The sequence below is a fragment of the Euleptes europaea genome, chromosome 7, assembly GCF_029931775.1.
Source record: "Euleptes europaea isolate rEulEur1 chromosome 7, rEulEur1.hap1, whole genome shotgun sequence".
NCBI classification, from domain to species: domain Eukaryota; kingdom Metazoa; phylum Chordata; class Lepidosauria; order Squamata; family Sphaerodactylidae; genus Euleptes; species Euleptes europaea.
Window position 1 is genome coordinate 49,810,292 of NC_079318.1, and position 19,353 is coordinate 49,829,644.

The 19,353-nt window shown below is 42.3% G+C and overlaps 1 protein-coding gene and 1 non-coding gene across 3 annotated transcripts in view; both read left to right on the plus strand.

Annotated features, from left to right (window-relative positions):
- Positions 1–19,353, plus strand: part of ESRRG (estrogen related receptor gamma) — a 516,565-nt gene that overhangs the window by 83,302 nt on the left and 413,910 nt on the right. The gene's annotated exons all lie outside the window — the stretch shown is intronic.
- Positions 12,352–12,423, plus strand: TRNAA-AGC (transfer RNA alanine (anticodon AGC)). Its single transcript has one exon. It is a non-coding gene; the product is annotated as a tRNA-Ala (tRNA).

Sequence of the window (19,353 nt, forward strand, 5' to 3'; positions counted from 1 at the left end):
GATAGCAGGGAGAGGATCATGTTCAGAGAGCATTCAGTCTCCTCCATGTTCTTTCTCATAAAAATGTTTGTTTTTTTTAATGTAGTGCTGCTAGTCTAGGGTTGCCAGCCTCCAGTGGGGCCTGGACTTCTCCCAGAACCACAGCTGTTCTCCAGACTACAGAGATCCGTTCCCCCGGAGGAAATGGCAACTTTGGGAGACAGACTGTATGGCAGGGTTGTCCAGCATTTTCGAGCCTATGGGTGGGTACCTTTGGAATTCTAACACAGCATGGTGGGTGCTGCCACAAAATGCCTGCCTCAGAAGGCACAGCCAGCCACAGAATGGCTGCCGCAGCTTACGGTCAGTCACACAGTGAGGATCATTGTGCCATGGCACAGGTGCTGCCAAAGCAAGGTGTTTAAAAATCTGCAGCCAATCAGGAGCCTTGCTGGGCAGAAGCCCTGCCTGGCTCTGCCCACTGTGTGAAAACACTTGGTGAGAACCATGATGCCCACGGGTGGCACACTGGGAACTAGGGTTGCCAACCTCCATGTACTAGCTGGAGATCTCCTGCTATTACAACTGATCTCCAGCCGATAGAGTTCAGTTCACCTGGAGAAAATGGTCGCTTTGGTAATTGGACTCTATGGCATTGAGGTCCCTCCCCTCCTGAAACCCCAACCTCCTCAGGCTCCGCCCCAAAAACCTCCTGCTGCTGGCAAAGAGGTACCTGACAACCCTATTGGGAACCCCTGCTACAGTTGATCTTATAAATAGGATCCTTGTGCTTTGTCATTCAGAAACAATGATGATCAAGGGATCAAGTCTCTCTCTCTCTCTCTCTCTCTCTCTCTCTCTCTCTCTCTCTCTCTCTCTCTCTCTCTCTGCACTTGTGTGTATGTGTTGTCTAGAGCTATACCGATTAATGAAGGCCAACTTGTATGTTTTTAGTGTTTGTAGAAGCAAAAATCTTCATCTGTATTTTGCAGCTCACACAACAGAATAGCTTTCTCAAGCCTCCACTGTATCAGTGATTTTGGATGGAGATTTTTGGATGAAGATTGGAGTAGTTCTTTGTGCTTCACCTCCTGGTTCTAGTGCAATGTCATCGTCTCCTGCTAATTTGCCAGTATTGGGGTTCTAGAACCACTGCGCTGATATCACTTCATCCTATACAATGTGTCATTAGCCAAGCAAACAAAGGTTAGAGACAAGTGGAAGAAAATGATGGTGAAGAATCATTCTGGAATTTTAATAAACACAGATATTAACTCTGACTTATTAGATAAACATATAAGTAGAAAAGTTGACTAAAAACTGAGTATTGTTGGAAGGCGCTGGGGGAAAATATACAAATTTAGGGCTCTCAGAAATAAAGATAACAGCATCTTAACCTCAAACTCATTGTTCTTGTATATCTCAATCAATATGGATTCTTTCTGAAATCAATTTTCAGCTGCAAATATGATTGTTAAATAATTCACAAGTTACAAGCCTTCGGGCAAGAAGAGGTTAGAGAAGCAGAAGGAAAGTGGTGATCTCCACCTTCGATACAATTTCAATTAAAAGAACAGGACATTTGTAAAATATAGTTTTAATGATTGAGATGGCAATCTCTCTCTGTCTCTCTCAGAGATCAAAGATACTGTGGATTCTCCACCTCTGTTATATATTATGTACTTTAAAAATGTTGCTGGGTGAATGATAAATACTGAATGTAATACAAAATCTAGGAAACAGTGGTAAATAAAAGGTCAGTAATGGAACGTGGTAGCTGAAAACTTGAACACGTTAGTTCATGTTCACTCACTATGAAATATAACTCTTACCCTTCTTTATGCTGTACATTTAAGGCAAAATCTGTTATTCTTATTCAAGGATGCAATCTTGTGATTAAGAGTCCATGATGTATCTATACAATGGGCCCTTTTTGTTTGCCACTTTTCACTCCTGCTGTTCCACCATCGATTGATTATAAATAGTTTGTGCCAGCTTATTTTGTAGACCATGCTGTTGTGGTATCCCTGCAATGCTGACACAGTAGGGCATTTTTTTCTGTGGTGCCCCTTTTGCTAAGTACTTATGGGTTGGTCCTAGGCTCAGCCCTTAGGCATGAATGAGACTAGACCTGCAAAACCCATCACCCTGTACAGCCCTGTATTGTGGCTGACTAGGAGCTCAAGAAATGTCTGGGGAGGGGGGCTACCTCTCCTCGGAGTTGTGGATAACCTTGTACAATACCCAGCTGTGGTTTGCTTGATAGGTCAAAAGTTATACAGACCTGTAATAGACAGCATAGTTTACATGAGACTTTACATTATCCTAATGTTCTGGTTTAATTGGAATACTTGTGTTGTGGTTTGCTTAAGGCAAGTCATAGGGAAATAACTACTTTTTTTTCATAACTCCCCTTGTGTGTGTGCGTAAAGTGCCTTCAAGTCGCAGCCGACTTATGGCGACCCCTTTTGGGGTTTTCATGGCAAGAGACTAACAGAGGTGGTTTGCCAGTGCCTTCCTCTGCACAGCAGCCCTGGTATTCCTTGGTGGTCTCCCATCCAAATACTAACCAGGCTGACCCTGCTTAGCTTCTGAGATCTGACGAGATCAGGCTAGCCTGGGCCATCCAGGTCAGGTCTAACTCCCCTTACAGACCTTTTAAAACATGTATACCTTTGAAATAGAGTCAGAATGGACTGAATGCTTTTCTTTGCCAACTGCTGCTCTTTTCTGTCTGGCTCTGAACTGAATGAAGTTTCTCTTTATAAAAGTGAAATGTGCTTAGTAGGAAATATAGCTGGAATTTATTATACTATTAAAATCCTATTGGGTCTTTATTTATGAAATGTGTTTCCTATATTTGAGGTTTAGGGAGTCTTGATAATGAGGCTTGTAAGATTCATGTTCCCTTTTCTGCAGCTTAATTTAGGCTCTATATCAAATATGTAAACTAATGTTATATCTTCCTGCAGCTTTTGTGTATGGGAAATACATTTTTGTCTTATTTTGTATCCACTATTGTTTCTTTTTTTAAAATTTTTAAAATTGAGCAGGCAAACCGAGGCTGGCTGACGTTTGATAAAAGCAGCGCATAAAAGTGGAAGTTACTAAACCCAAAGGTGCCCATGACCTTATTGGTGCCACTTTCAAACAACAACACATGAAGAAAGTACATGCCTTTGTGTATAGGTTCCTGCAGTGCATCTACACAGCCCTGTTGGTGGGTGTTGTGCAAAAAACCCAAAATGAAATCTGGATTCAGAGTGAAGTTGTTGGATTCATTGGTGTTGGAAATAAATATTAGAAATCAATCATTTTCCATAGGTTTCAAAGGGAAACATATTGCTAATAATAACTCTCTACAGGATGGGTCTGAATTTAGCTCTCTTAATCCACACATTCTGGTTTTGTTAAAAGTAGACCTGCACACAATCCTGTTCATGGGCAGCCTGTCTTTGTCCCTTACTAGAGGTGCCTGGACAACTTCACACATTCTTGGATCCTTTCCAAACTAGTTTCAGGCCTGGTTATAAGACTGAAACAACCTTAGTTGTCCTGCTGAACGACCTGTGCCAGGAGATGGACAGAGGAAGTACAACTCTGTTGGTTCTCTTGGATCTCTCAGCAGCTTTCAATACCAATGATCATGGTATCCATCTGGACTGCCTTACCTTGTTGGGATTGGGAGGATCTGTTTTGCGGTGGTTCCAGTCCTACCCAGAGGGTAGGTTTCAGAAGGTGGCACTAGGGGGTTGCTGCTCAGACCCTTGGCCTGTAAGGTCCCTACAAGGCCCCCTGTTGTCACCTATGCTCTTTAACATCTACATGAGACCACTGGGTGAGGTAATCTGAAGATTAGGGCTGGGTTGTCACCAGTCTGCAGATGATGCTAAACTCTGTCTTGTGCTTCTGGATGATCCCAGGAGGCTACAGAAACTCTATGTGGAGCTGCCTTGAAAAGTGTTTGAAACTTCAGTTGGTGAAGAACGCTACAGTGAGGATGTTGACTGGAGTAGGTCATAAAGACCATATCACTCCAGTTTTGCTCAATTGCCAATGTAAATTCCAGGCACAATTCAAGGCTCTGGTGTTAACTGTTAAAGCCCTGCATGGTTTGGGACCAGAGTGCTTGAAGAAGCACCTATTCTGTTACAACTGCAACAGTCATCTTCCAAGGTCCTTCTTCGAGTGCCAACCCAGGAGAGGCCCTTCTCAGTCGTAGTACCAAAGCTTTGGAACTTTGTTGCCAGAGAGGCTTACCTGTCCACTTCTGTTGCCATCTTCCACTACTGGGCAAAGACTTTTTTTGTCTGTTGTTCCCTCAGTGATACCACTTTCCTATCCTGGGTCTAGTTGTTGTTTTGTATGCATATTTAGGTTTGGGTTTGATTTTTAATGATTTGTTTTGTTTGGTTGTAATGGTTTTTAACATATGTTTTATTGCATATGTTTTTAATCTGTTAGCTGTCTTGGTGGACCTGATGAGAACAGAAAGGCGGAGTATAAATTTTATAAATAAATAATAAAATAAATAGCGGTAATTGCGATTGGAAGGTGGGGCATTGTATTGGGGAGGGGTAAAGTGGTAGCTGGTTAATGTGGTTACATGAAATGTACAGATTTTGAGAGATGTCAGATCCTGAATCATCAGCATTCTCTCGTTAGAGAAATGACCTGATTTTTCCCCATAACTAAAAATAAAAGCCATGTAGTAGCCCTTATTTGGAGGGTCAGTACTTGGAATGTGACCTCTGAAGAAGACTCTGAAGAGGATGGCAATGGCAAACCACCTATGCTTCTCACTTGCCTTGAAATCCCCTTGCTGTGGTCACCATAAGTCAGCTATGACTTGACTGCACTTTACACACACAGTAGCCCTTATCAATCAAAATGACACCGTGTGTAAGATTTTGAGTTTCCCAGAACCCTTCATTAATCTGAATGTTAAAGCAACAACAGCAACTTAAGGGGATAGAACAACCTATGCATTCTGTTATGTCTGGTGTTGGAATGACATTTGATTAACTACTGGTTTTGTATTCACAGTGGAAGTTACCACTGTTCTCCCCTAAGGCCAAGGGTGCTGCCGTGGGACCCCTGACTTACTGAATCTGCATGCATCTCCAGACAGCAGCCGATTAATGGTCTCATGATCACGGTCTGAAATGGCTCCTTTGCCCCCCTTTAATGTCTAGCCTATTGAATTCTGGAGAACCTAAAAGCTTACACTCTGTTTTGTGTCAGTTTGGTTGGTCTTAATAATGGATGTTGAATAGATTTTTGTTTTTGATTTTTCGATGCAGCTAACTGGATTTTTTGATGCAGCTAACTGGAACTTCAGCAACGGTCTCTCACGTCCTTGTTTCATCTGAACTAATGGAAGTTCTAGTATTGGTCTTTCCTACATGTAGGGTTGATGAAACAGAGGGCATCTGATCATTTGTAATTCATGGCTGCTAGTCCACACTGACCTAACTGCTATGAGAAGTCACTCACAGTATTCTATGAGTTAGCTGTGATAACATTCTTGACATAATACCCAGTATTATAGGTATTAAATGTACACAATCTGTTTCAACCTTTGTTGTTGTCCTATGTCACCCCTTTTTGTCAGGTTCTATGATGCAACTACATTAGAGGTTTTGGCATAGTAGCACTGGCTTACCACTTGTACCTTGGCACAATATTTTGTGTTGATTCTGGATGTTATTGTCAAGCATCCAGAGTGTTGACTCTAGATGCCAAGCAAGGTGATTTTTATACTTTATCCTGAAAATTTACTTTCTCTTGCAGGTCCCACAGCATTATGTCTTAGATCTATTGACCTCAGTAGGATAATATTGATTTAAAACTAAATACTGTGGCCTAAATAGAATATAGATTGTGTAATGTGTTTGGCACATTTTTTGAAATAATATATTCACAGATATTTTTGTAGTTGTTGTTGGGACTCTTCCTCAAAATGTAGTTTTGGAAGCATCCAGCCTTTGGATATTTGGCTGAAAAGTGAGGAAACTTTAAGAATGCCAAATTTTAACTTTTTGGTCATTTTAGAATTATCAAGTTTTAGACCAAAAACATTTCGTTATTTGTTTGTTTATGGGCAGCCCAATCCTGAGGGGGGTATTACAAGGTGCCCAGGGACAGCACAGCCGCGCCACCTCCCGAGCATCTTGCAGCACCATAGAGGGGAAATAAATTAGATTTTCTCCCTAGCCCCATGAAATACGCCCATAGAATTTCATGGGGCTGTGCCAGGGGTTTTGTAGGTGTAACTTTATGCCAGCAAAAAGGCACATTCCCGGGGCGAAAGGGCTGTGGAAGCTGTTTAAAGGCTGCTCCAACCCTGGGAACCCCCCCCCCCAAATGCCGGCATGAGCTTTCACTCCAGAAAAATGCTGCCAGAGAGGAAGCGGTGGTGCATAGGACTTGTGCTGCTGCACTGCTTCCTGGTGCAGGTGTAAATTGTCCTGTGTCAGTGTCCATGCCAATCTGGACAGTCCAGAGTGGCACAGACACCAGTGCTGGGGTCACGCTGGCTCCTATGTGGTTCCAGCTCCTCCCCTAGGATTGCACACTTAATTTATACCACACTTTTATCCCCAATGGGGACCCAAGTGGTTACCGCATTATGTATTCCCAGGGATGTATTAAGAGTTTGAAAACATTATAAAAAATACTGTTCGCACTTTCTGTGTATTCCCACCGATGTATTAAGAGTTTGAAACTGTTATAAAAAATACTGTTTGCACTTTGTTTGGCCCCTTTAGCTGTGAAGACGTCTTCCAACCATTTTTTAGCCGTGGTATCCAAAAGCGATGTTTTTAATAACATTTTAAAGCAATGTTTTTTATAACATTTTCAAACTCTTAATACATCGCTGGGAATACATAATGAAGTAACCCCTCCAGTGTTGCTTACAACATTCTCTCCTTCTCCATTATATCATGTGATCTCTTGGTAAGCTTACAGCATCTCAGTGCTTGGGCTGTAAAATTGTATACTGTTATACTGAAATATGGATATCAGTGTGCTTTTGAAAAGATGCTAATAAATAAATTAATCTGCAGCTAAACCATAAAAGGAGCCAGCATTTCAAATTCATTTCCATTAGCAATCTCTATTCACAAAATTAGCCTTCTTGTAATCAATCACATTAATTGTTGAAATAATAATTACTTGCTCAAACAAAGATTTGTAAAACTTGAATTTATAATCTAGTGTCAGGTCATTTCCAGATAAGGTGTTGGCTTTTTCACTTACTAGTTTTTAAGCTTCATCTTTTTCTGCCAAAAAGAGAGAAAAGAGTGCTGTGATGAAGCAGAAACTTCCCCACCCTATCCATAGCAGCTCCCATTTTGTTCAATATGTCTGTGGGGAAATAGAGGGGGGAAGGGGAGGCTTATATAGCACACAAAAATTTGACTACCTTTTACATTCTTTAACCTGGGCATTGCCCTGACCTGGATAGCCAAGGCTAGCCTGATCTCATCAGATCTCGTGAAGCTAAGCAGGGTTGGCCCTGGTTAGTATTTGGATGGGAGATCACCAAAGAAGTCCAGGGTTGCTGTGCAGAGGAAGGCACTGGCAAATGGTTCAGGGGGTTCGACTGGATGGCCCTTGTGGTTTCTTCCAACCTTGTGTGATTTTGTGAAACCACCCCTGGGTGTCTGTTGCCTTGAAAATCCCACCAGTGGTTGCCCTAAGTCAGCTGTGACTTGATGACATTTTCTACCACCACCATCACCACCACCACCACTAATCTGCACATTAAATTCCACCTTGATGTGCTGAATGTGGGAGGACCAGCAGCAATAGAATGCGGACTCATAAGGGGCATGGGGTGTGCATTGCCTGTGCTGATGTGTTCATCAGTTTTATATTTTGTAACATGGGCTAATTTCTACTTATTTATTTATTTATTTACTTATTTATTGTTTTAGGCATCTGTTGATATGCTTGGGGAGTGCATGATGGGAATGAGGGCAGTTCTTTTCTTCTGTCATTCGATTAATTCTTCACTCTTCTTCAGGCTGTAATTATCTGTCAAATGGAGGAACCATTGACGCTATTTGCTCATTTCATTTTCAGTGTTATCTCAGATGACCAAACAATACATGCAGGATTTCTAAACCGCCTGCCACAATGTCTATATCTTTATTTTTGCTCAGTTTCTCTTATACATGATGTGATTCTTACATCTAATTAACCCTCTGCTCTGTGAAGGGATATCTGCAGCTTGAGTGGCTGCATTCTCACATCACATGAATGTGCAAATTTTATAGGAAAAATGGCTAATCTGTGCAATCCTGAAGGGGGAGGCTGAAATGGGCGAGGAGATGGCGTGACCCATACAGCGGCATAAGTGCATCTTACACCATCCAGATTGGCATGGAAGCCAGCGCAGGGCCACTTAAGCTGCTATAGGGGAGCTGCACAGCAGCGCGAGCTACGAGCACTGGTGCAGCCTCGCCAGCAATGTATCTCCAGTGCAAGGGCATGCGCCGGTGCCAAAGGAGCGGAGTTGCCTCTAGGCAACTTCCAAAGCCGTTTTGGCCTGGGAAGGCCCCTTTTTGCAGGTGCCGAGTTATGCTTGCAAAAAGGCAGACATAGCCCTGTGAAATTCTATGGAGAGTTTCATGGGGCTTGGAGGGAATTGTAATTTCTTTTATGCCCTGCTGTGCTGCAAGAGGCACAGGAGGCCGCGTGACTGCGCCATCCCCAGGCGCTTCGTAACATTCCCCCCCCCTTCAGGATTGGGCTGCCTGTACATGATTTGTAAGCAAATGCATCCATGTTAGCTATTGGCATAGGAAGTGGCTGATGACAAAAACAAATGGATTATGAATGATGGGGGGGTGGAGAAAGAGATGCAATCTGGAAATCCTGTGGCACAGAATCTGATTTGCACTGGACCAAGTGTGGTAGTTTGTCTAAAACTCCATAGTAAATTTATAGCACAAATGAGATTTGAACTAGAAATTCTTAGTTCCTAGCTCATTCTTTTAGCCCCTGTGCTATACTGTCTATATATTGCACTTAAAAACACACACCATTATATATTAGCTAACCATACACAACATTTCAATAATAATTAATAGGCTCTGCATCCAAGAAAGATGCAGCAAAGCTTTGGAAACTTTTTCTTCCTTTTCATTGCAATAAAAAATAGAATGAACTGAAAATGGAGGAGTTACATCGACGAGAGCAGGTGCCGTCGTGAGAGGTAAGTATGCAGCATATGTAAGTGCAGTTGGAAAATCATTGTCTTGCAGAGAATACTCAAAATTAGTCCCTAATGGCCTTGGGTTTTGTCATATAGTCTTGATTATAAGGCTAAAATTGCATTGCCAGTGCCTTTAGTGTGAACGAGATGGATGAATAATTATTACGTGTACTGAATACCTTTCCGCAAGGAGGAACCAGGACATCCCCCTGGTCACCCTAGCTTCTATTCACCCTGCTGTCAGGGAAACTGTAATCAGCCAATTCATCATTTCCTTATTTCTGCTATATAATATAAAAATCTATAAATAATGTTGTGCATGTGTGTCTGCATACACTTACACATGCACACACATAATTGCAAAAGGAAATTATAGGGGTGTAATCCAAACTTGTGGAGAATTATTGTGGGGGGAGGGGCAGTCTCAAGTAGGAGTTAACAGAATAGGCGAATGCATAATGCTTTACCCTTCATTCTGATGACCCCCCTCATTTTAAACATGCAGCCTTTGGCTTTAATCCTGCACACATCTAGGCTGTTTAAATCCCATTGACTTTAGTAGGCTTTAAGCATCCTCACTGTACACAGTGTTGCAATGTTGATTAACAAAAACGGATTAGAGAAATGTATAATGTGATCTACACACTCATTAAAAAGTGTGCATGCATGTGTGCTGAATGGCAGGATACTATCCGGATATAAATGACTTCTTTGTGTCTCTTCTTATTTAAAAGGGGCTTCTTGGCCCTTCTTGGGTGCTTCTGCATATATTTTGCTTTGTTCCCGTGAAATAATTGAAGGTTCCAGTAATGAGGCTAACAACAACAATAAAAATATCTAACAGCAATCCTCAGTGGTATTCAAGAGTTCATCCTATCCCCCAGCCTCCTCCTCTCGGAGCAAAATGCTCTTGAAGGATCAGAGATGATAAAGTTCAGGCCCACTCTAAGATCTGTGGCCATGACCACACTGCTCATTCATCACAGGAATATTTATTGTAAATCATGGCCTTGTGTGGCTGCTGCTTACCCTCTATGCAATCCTTTGCAATAGTGGCAATTAGTTATGAGGGCCGCTCGCTCCTAAACAGGGTACCTTGAACTTCAGAGCAAACACAAATAGACCACAACAAATTGCACTTCCTGTCAGGGAGTTCTGAATGCCTGATCAAAAGGGTTATTTGTAGAGCGGGTATAGGCTATTCAGAACGAGATTTTCAGACTCTGAAGGTTTCCTGATTAATTGCTTGACGCCTTTTCCACTAAAACCCTAATGAGATGCCTGTGTAAAAATACACATGGGTTTGATTAAATAATCAGCCAATCACCTGAGTGATTCAGGCCCACTGATTATTGTTACCACCTATTGTATGTGTAGTTATTGGAAGAATAACTAGGAATGTGAAATGCAACAAAATGCATTTGTGTCCTTTTAAATGCGACAGCAAGTCCTTGCTTTCTGAAGCCATGTTTTTAGCATATTTTGCAGAGTAACTGTCTCCTTTTTCCCCCTTTTAGTCAATGTCATATCTCTTGATAGCAAATACTAAACCAGTTTTAGATAACTTTAAAATAAAAGGCAATGAATATTTTCAGGGGATGAAATCGTATTCAGGAACTTGGAAGAACTCCAGGGCAATAGCCATTGGAGTAACTTAGAGCTGAGCAACAAGAGCACATGTGTTAGTAAGACATGTTTTGAACAGCACTCATTTCTCGAAGCTGGTATTTGTACCGGAGAACATTCAGACAACTGGGCCCCTAGTTTTTAATGCTGCATCAACTACTAATGTGGGAAGGCTAAAGACAGAGCATCAAATTAATCTATGGTGTAACTCCTTTTCTTCTGGAATGTTTTATGTTTGTATGTATTTTACAAAATTTATACCCCACTTTTCTGCCCTTAAAAGATGGCTGACCAATTAAAAACATACATAATACAATCACATCTTAAGCAATTGTTAAAAGGAGCTAAAATACACATAAAAAAGGTAAAGGTCCCCTGTGCAAGCACCGGGTCATTCCTGACCCATGGGGTGAGGTCACATCCCGACGTTTCCAAGGCAGACTTTGTTTGCGGGGTGGTTTGCCAGTGCCTTCCCCAGTCATCTTCCCTTTAGCCCCAGCAAGCTGGATACTCATTTCACCAGTCTCGGAAGGATGGACGGCTGAGTCAACCTTGAGCCGGCTACCTGAAACCAACGTTTGTTGGGATCGAACTCAGGTCATGAGCAGAGTTTGGACTGCAGTACTGCAGCTTACTGCTCTGCGCCACGGGGCCCGTAAACAAAGTCTGCCTAGGAAATGTCGGGATGTGACATCACCCCATGGGTCAGGAATGACCCGGTGCTTGCACAGGGGACCTTTACCTTTACCTTTAAAATACACATACAAAAACATAAAAAACAACAGTTAAAACATCATGCAGAAAGGCAGGATCACGAAGGAAACACCAAACCAAACAAAAAAAGCCTTCACCTGCTGGTAGAAGATGGCAACAGAAGGGGACAGACGAGTTGCCCTGGGGAGCTCTGCACCAATTGTGAGATAGAGCTGAGTGTTATCTATGTATTGGTGACAATCCAGCCGAAGTCTCCAGATGATCTCACCCAGAGGTTTCATGTAGTTGTTAGAGCATAGGGGACAAGATGGAACTTTGTGGGACCCTACCAGTCAAAGACCAATGGGCTGAATAGCAGTCCCCCAACACCACATTCTGAAACTTACCCTCCAAGTAGCACTGTCTGGAACCCCAACATAGCTCTCAATCCCAGCACTAGGTACATAGCCTCAAAACCGGGAGTTTCCTGGATGGTGCACCATGATAGGGTGACAGAATCCTTATAGACTACAGTGAGACCAGACCTTTGCTGATATATCATCAAGTACCCAGTGGGACACAGCTGGGAGAGGTTAACCCCTCCAGCTTCACCCAGCCAGGTCTCAGTGATTTATTAAATACCCTCCTTATAAGTGTTGGGGAACAAGTCTCATTGGCGCAAGAGCCATAGTCTTCGCTCAAACACAGCACCACACCATGGGTTAGCACTACATGGACAAATCTTGACCTTGTGTGTTTCACTTCCTCTTCTCTCATGCACCGTGACTGCCTCTTTCCCTTTCTGAAGTTTGCCACTCAGTTGGGGAGGGGCTGTGGCTCAGTGGTAGAGCATCTGCTTAGCATGCAGAAGGCCCCAGGTTCAATCCCTGGCATCTCCAGTTAAAGATGCAGGGACTGAGACCCTGGAGAGTCACGGCCAGTCAGAGTAGACAGTACTGACTTTGATGGATGAAGGATCTGAATCAGTATAAGGCACTTCATATATGTTCATATGTTCAATTGGCTGTGGTGCCATAGTTTGCACTTTCTCGGTAAAGTAGAATTGAAAAGCACAATTGCAATTCGGGTTTGGAGGGCAAGCACAAAACGTAGTCCGCCAGCTCTGATGTAACAGCCAACTAGTTTTCCATTACATCCAAACCAACATAGATAGGGAGAAAATTGCAGCAATTGAGGGGTGAAGCAAAGGGAATGATGGGAGTGTGTAAGCTGAAGGACTGGCATACCATAGTTTGGCCATTATGTGTGAATCAAGATACAGTAGTGGTCTGCAGGAAATGGGTCCTGGCTATAAAACCAAATCCTTGTAGCTAGCATATTATTAAATGTAGGGATTCTGTTGGCATTTCATACGATATCTTGAAACCTGGCTACATGACATCAGAGCCTGCTTTCACCTTTGATTCTGGGGGGTGGGTGGGGGGAGCGGCTAAAATTGTTGCATCATCTGACTCCTGATTTAGATTTTCAAATAAGCAAGAGCTAAAAATGGCTCAGCAAAGTGACAGTAGTGTTATCTTGAGCCATTCTGGATCAATAGGCTTAAAAAAGGTCTCCAGTGGCAGTTCAGAAATAGAAATTTAAATATATATGTAGCTTCATTTTGTTCCAGTATTTATTGTGTAAATGGCACTTTGGCAGCATGTTTCTCAGCAGCTCAAAAGGTGATTTATTAGGCCCACAGAATTTGTGTTTATTTTCCATGTTGTAAACTGTGTTTATAGCAATATGTCTATATTAAGGTATTAGAGCTAGAAATTGCTACCTAAGCTTAACTTTACCGATATTGCTGAAAACATAGGTTATAGCACTATAAATAGTAGCATCTGTATTGACACTTACACTTGCAAAATCATCTGTGTCCCTTGGAAACTGTGAATGCTCCTAAATATACATAAAAGGAGCTGATTTAGTAGCCCCACCAAATTATTTGTGTGTGTGTAGGAAAGAGAGAGAACATCAACAATATTTCACTTTCAGAAGTGTGTTTCTTTGAGGCTTACTTTTAGTGATAGAAACTCAGTGTTAAAAATCTGGTTATTTAATTTCTGATTCACACATAGGGTTGGCAGGTGGGAGGTTTTTAGGGCGGAGCCTAGGGAGGGCTGGGTTTGGGGAGAGGAGGGACTTTAGTGCCATAGAGTCCAATTGCCAAAGCAGCCATTTTCTCCAGGTAAACAGATCTCTATCAGCTGGAGGTCAGTTGTAATAGCAGGAGATCTCCAGCTAGTACCTGGAGGTTGGCAACCCTATTCACACATCTCAGCATGCTGAATTTGAATATGGAAGAGCTAGGCAGGGATGGAGCCTGGGAAGCATGGAGTCTGGGGAGAGGAGGGAGCTCAGCGGTGATTCCATACGATGTACCCTCTGAAGTTGCCATTTCATCCAGGCAAACTCATCTCTGTAGTATGGTGAGCAGTTGTGATTCTGGAAGAACTCCTGTCCCTACCTAGAGGATAGCAGCCCCTAGTTAGAGCACTGGAGCAAGTGCCATGAAGATAAATTATCAACTCAGACTGGCAGCATCTTTCCAAGGACTTGGTCATGTAGAACATAAGAAAGGCCACGTTGCATCAGACCAAGGTCTATCAAGTGCAGCAGGCTGTTCACACGGTGGTCAACCAGGTGCCTCTAGGAAGCCCACCAACAAGACAACTGGAGCAGCATTGTCCCGCCTGTGTTCCAGAGCACCTAATATAAGAGGCATGCTCCTCTGATCCTGGAGATAATAGGTATGCATCATGAGAACCCAATATCTGAGTAAGCAGTAAATCTGAGATGATCTGCTCATAAATAATGTGCTCTATCCTGAAGCTATAGCCCCTCACCCCACTGCTTATAGAACTTTATAAACCAGAGCCTGGGTCTCTACAGAGAGCCAGTGTGGTGTAGTGGTTAAGAGTGGTGGACTCTAAACTGGAGAACCGGGTTGGTTTCCCCACTCTTCCACATGAAGCCAGCTTGGTGACCTTGGGCTAGTCACAGTTCTCTCTGAACTCTCTCCACCCCACCTACCTTGTCAGGTATCTGTTGTGGGGGGAGGAAGGGATTGTGATTGTAAGCCGGTTTGAGACTCCTTAATAGGTAGAGAAAGTCAGTATATAAAAACCAACTCTTCTTCTTCTTCTAATTCTCCATTAAATGTCTATAAGGAAAGAGGCTGGGAAAGGCCAAATCTCTTTTTTGTTGTGTCCTCCCCCTGCCCCGGGGCATACATTCTGTGCTATAGAATATGTATGAACCCATACAGGAAATCCTTCTTGGGCTCCTGAGCTCAATCCCTTCTTTCCTTACATCTGGAACTGTGATTGGAGACTTGCTTCTAAATAATAATTTAATCCTGGTATAGGTTCCCAGTCAAACAACAGTTATAAAAAACTGAGTTCCTGGTTTAGGAAGCCTTTGGTAGATCATGGCTCCATATATAAGAAGAGGGAGGGAATGAGTGCATGAGTCCAGAAATAAACCAGAATTGGAAACTCATTCACATCACAAACAAATTGTAGTTCGTTCATAATAGTTATTTGACTTTGTTGTACAGGCATACCTTATTTTATTGTGCTTCGCAGATATTGCGTTTTTTTGCAGCCAGCAGCCATCAACATTGAGACAAGACCATCAGCAAAAAGATTATGACTCGCTGAAGGCTCAAATGATGGTTAGCATTTTTTAGCAATAAAGTATTTTAATTAAGGTATGTACATGGATTTTTTTTAGACATAATACTATTGCACACCTAATAGACTACAGTACAGTGTAAACAACTTTTAAATGTACTGGGAAACCAAAAATTTAGTGTGACTTGCTTTATTGCAATATTCGCTTTATTCTGGTGGTCTGGATCCGAACTCGCAATATCTCTGAGGTATGCCTGAATTTTTGCCAATCCAATACAGAAGAAGACGAAGAATAAGAAGAGTTGGTTTTTATATGCCGACTTTCTCTACCGCTTAAGGAAGAATCAAATCAGCTTACAATCACCTTCCTTTTCCCTCCTCACAACAGACACCCTGTGAGGTAGGTGGGGCTGAGAGAGTGTGACTAGCCCAAGGTCACCCAGCTGGCTTCATGTGGAGGAGTGGGGATATAGCTCTTTTCAACCCAGGAAGGTTAATCAATCCACCGTTTTTCTTTCTCAAGACAGGGTTTTGTTCAACAAACTGTTCCTCAAGCTTGCTAGGAAACCCTTCTTGGGCTCATGCACTCATTTCCTTCTTTCTTCATGTTTGAAACTGTGATTGGATCCTTCCTTCCAAATAATAGCTTACTTGTAGTTTTACCACAACTGCCACCTTGTGCTCTCCCCACTCATATGCAAGACTATGTGTCTAAATTTGAAGTTCTCCTTGAGCTAGAGGTAGGGATGCCAGCCTCCAGGTAGGACCTGTGGATCCCCTGGAATTACAGCTCATCTCCAGACTACAGTGGTCAGTTTTCCTAGAGAAAATGGGTGGTCCCTATGGTATTGTACCCCACTTAGGTCCCAGTCCTACCCAGGTTCCATCCCCGAATCTCCAGGCATTTCCCAACCTGGATCTGGCCCCCCTAGCCCCCACTTCCCCGCCGATGACCAGTCCATACCTGGCAAACCTAGCTGGAGGCCCAGGCCAAATGATCCTCCCTCTGATTGCCCCTGCTGTGGTTAACATTGCAAAGCCTCCAAGCACAGGCCACAGTTTCTGTATGTAGAATCTGAATGTGGTGGGGCACAGGCGCAAGACAATGACCACAAAGTAGAACTGGCTGGACTTACTTGGCCATTGGTCTCTCCCAGCCCTAGAGATTGGCCTAACCTGTTGGATGTCATGAAAAACTCCTGACACATTGTTGTCAGATGCTCCTGATCCTGGATGCAGCTTTATGCCAACCCTTAGTGTTGTTGTCCTCCTCTGAAACCCTCTATATCCCCTTTTAATCTTTGATTGCATGCCAAATGGTGCTAATAAATATATAAATATAGGCTTTTTCCAGTCCATATGAAATATCTTTACTGGTTCACGCTATAATATAGAGTGGTTTAAATGCTCTGTCTAAACTTACAGTCAGATTTTCTGAGAATTTTGCTGTCGAACGATCTTTACAGAGACTACAGAACTGCTCTCAGCTAAATATGGAGCAGAGCAGTTTGGGGGAAGTATCATTTAAACAAGAGGAAAGGGGGAGTGGGTGGGACTAGTGCATAAATATTGTCAGTGTGTCCTAGGAAGCTCTTGTGCCATATGAACGAATGAATGGTTTTATTTGCATATAGCCTTCGGCAATTACAAACATGTCAACAATACCCCAAATACATAATAAAAGGAAAATACTAGGTTAAAATTGCTAGATTGGTAATAAATATACATAATAAAACTATGCTAAATTGATGCATACAGAGCAATAATAGCTAAAAATTGCGGCGGTGTCCCAATTGGCCAAATCTCCAGTGAGACCTTGCAATCATTAAAATCAACTCAAAGGATCAGCAACCAAATTGGGCCTTATTTTCTTTGCCGCCAGAGCATACAGGAAGGTTCTATAAGAAACAAACCCATCAGAGTCTTTTAACAAAAATACTAATTTCTGAGCTCTAGGACAAGTGTTTAGGCCAGAATTAGGCATTCAAATAAGTAGTTGTATAAGTCCTCCAGAGCAGACGCTCCACAAATGCAAAAATGTTGATCTTTGGGAATTCGGCAGTAATGCCCGTCAATACAGCCATAGGGAGAATGGTTTTACTGGTGGCTGCCACTTCCAAAATAAAGCACTAAAATGACTGAATATGCAGGGTACAAATACACCTCTGGGTCAGAGCCATGGGCTGCAATTCTGTACCTGGTTACTTTTGCATAAGTCCCACTAGGACCTAATTTGTGCTACAATTTAACGGAGCTCAGACCAGCCTCTTCCTCCCCCTCCCCCTGCAGTGCTGGGATGGAATAAAGCAAAGAAGAAAGTGCACCCTTGATTGGGTGAAAAGTGCTTAATTTTCACTGTGGCTACAATTCTAAATACATAACTGAACCTATGAGTGTAAGCTAAAGGTACACGAATAGAAGATAACACCTGGAAAGACACAAGCAGCAAAGCAACCCATCTGCAATATGATCAAAAGACAGTCATGGGCAAATTTAAACGGGTAGTTTTGCCAGAAAGTCCAGATGCTATTTCTGGGAAAGTGTATTATAAAATTTGGCAAAGATGCCCTAGGACTATACCTGAAGAAGCAAAATATTATAACAGGAGAGGTATGTGTATTTCTCAATGCATTTATGTGGTGGGAATATGTGTGGTCATCACATATAATGATGTGAATTAGTATTGTTTTTGTGTAACAAAGACACAATTGAGCAGATGATTTTTGTTTTTGGTATTGGAGATTCTTTCCTCAATTAAAACTAAATTTCCAGTTGACTGCAGCAACAGAGCCTTCAGTCTTCTCATCTGAGCCTGGCATTCTGTCGTAAGCTAGAACGTTTTCCTCTAGTTATAGTGGGATGTGGGTTCAGTAGATGAAACCTAGGTACCAGACGTGGCATTATAGAAGCATGATCAGCACTGGATTGCCAAAAGCCAAGTCTTATACTGGTTTTGGCTCCATTCATTTTGACCAGGCTAACCACTGGAATAGTAATGTTCTAAGCAAAATACCACAGTAATTGAATCTCGTTCACTAGGATTGAAATATAGCAGCCAAGTCTGAGCACCCGTCTGGCTGTTTTTATGTGTCCCTCAGTCTAAAGTCATTTTTAAAATGTGAGTGATGCAGGGTTTTTTTTTTTTTTTTTGCATCTTTCATTTAATATGCTGCTTGGTAAACAGTGCTGTAGATTAGTAAATTTGTAATTTAAATGAAGACAATATATCAAGCCAAGTTTTTTTTTAAAAAGAAGAAGTTTAAAGGATGATTGATGCCTCTTTCAGAGTCATGCCCTGTTAAAATAAAAAAGGGGGGAGCTGGGTGTGGAAAGGATGGGAGTGAAATAGAAATTATCTTTGCTGGGCAGGTATATGCTGTTTTTTAAACCCAAAGCCAGACTTAGAGGCTGAATCTCTGCTCTCTTCAAGCACACTAATAAATTCTGCCTAATTCATTTTTTATTCTCTCTTGGGGTCTGCTTGCAGATTTGCCTCCACAAAGGAAGCATCATGTTACTTCTTTTAAATAATTGATAGCTCTGAGTCCAAGCCAGCTCGAAGGAAATTCTGAAAATAGGTACTTATTGAGTAAATACCCTGCCTTTCCACCACTGCCAACTGCCCTCCCCGATATTTATTCTGTTCCGTGGGTTCCTGTCAGTTGCATATGATCTCATCGGTGCTTTGTAGACACTCAGCACTTAGCAGCTCTGATTTCATTTATGTATTTTTATATATATTTAAGAAAAGGGGAAGCCGTTAATTATCATCTGTCTCATGTAGCTAAGAGCTCTTAATAAATCATCATCAATATGATGACACAGTGCCAGATATGATGCTTGAGGTGGACATTTGCCTTCACATTTGAAGCTGGTACCCCTCAAGAAAGAGATGTGAACCAAAGGTATGCAGCTGCTCCTCTGTAAAGGTAAAGTTCCCCTGTGCAAGCACCGGGTCACTCCTGACCCATAGGGGGGACGTCACATTTTGACGTTTACTAGGCAGACTTTGTTTATGGGGTGGTTTGCCAGTGCCCTCCCCAGTCATCTTCCCTTTACCCCCAGCAAGCTGGGTACTCATTTTACCGACCTCGGAAGGATGGAAGGCTGAGTCAACCTTGAGCCAGCTACCTGAAACCAACTTCCGTTGTAGGACTTTATTAAATGCACATTGGAAGGTAACTCTCT